The sequence below is a fragment of the Penaeus monodon genome, chromosome 19, assembly GCF_015228065.2.
Source record: "Penaeus monodon isolate SGIC_2016 chromosome 19, NSTDA_Pmon_1, whole genome shotgun sequence".
Lineage (NCBI taxonomy): Eukaryota > Metazoa > Arthropoda > Malacostraca > Decapoda > Penaeidae > Penaeus > Penaeus monodon.
In genome coordinates, this window is record NC_051404.1 from 33,855,528 (window position 1) to 33,856,524 (window position 997).

A 997-nucleotide genomic window follows, 5' to 3' on the forward strand; every position below is an offset into this window, starting at 1 on the left:
TTTTAACATGTGAGCAAATTTTAGCATCGCAGATGTTAGTATCAAAGTAAAATGTATGTTTTATGTCATAAGATATTCTTTAGTAAGCTATAGAATACCTTGATTATATTTACAATTTTATTAGATATTGCTCATGACAGTGTAAAAGCAACACGTGTGTACTTCATAAAGATAATTGTATTGGGATGTATAGTTTGGCAATATATGAAGTGCTACGTAAAAGTTTCATATCCACAGTGAAAAACTATTGTGTATACAGCTTTAGATATCTTTATTAAAGAGTTTATAAAACAAATAATGACAAAAAGATCACAAATACATCAGTTTAGTATTCTAAAAAATGTAGTTTTGCATTAGGTTATATCTCTATTATAAGTTGTATTTTATTATTTTAAGTTATTCTGCATGATTTGTATAATGATGTGGTACTCAGAAAGTAATATTGGGTTATAGTTTAAGTATATAGCCAATGCTACTTGTATAAAGTTTCTATATATATGATAGAATAGTTTTGGTTAGAAATACAAAAGATTATAAAGATATGAAAACAGTGAAGTTAATTACTTGCCAATTTGTATTTAAAACATTTGAGTCACATTTTTTAATGCTAAGACCAAAATGTATTATTAGATATGTGACTAGATTATAAGGTAAGTTAAAATAAACAATCTTCCGTAAAGTTTTTAGTTGAAATAGTAGCAAGTATGTTAAGAACCTTTGATATTAAAATGATTATATTTAGTACATATTATAATAGACTGATTAAAAATTATACATTTGTAAATTTGCCAGACAAAGGTGAGAGATAAGTTGTGTGCATGATTGTGGTTTAAAGATCTGATGTTTGAAAAATATAGGAGAAAGAGAATAGATAGGAATGTAGTTCTATAGTATAGGACTATATATAGTGATATGTAAAATATATATTTAATTTATGCAGAGGAAGAAGTTAATATTTGTAAGTTCTTATCTAAGATAGAAGCATGTAATAATGTGT

At 25.2% G+C, this 997-nt stretch overlaps 1 protein-coding gene across 12 annotated transcripts in view; it reads right to left on the reverse strand.

Moving 5' to 3' along the window:
- LOC119585187 (voltage-dependent L-type calcium channel subunit beta-1-like) overlaps positions 1–997 on the reverse strand; it is a gene marked incomplete at its 5' end in the record, with an annotated part of 60,717 nt that overhangs the window by 27,137 nt on the left and 32,583 nt on the right.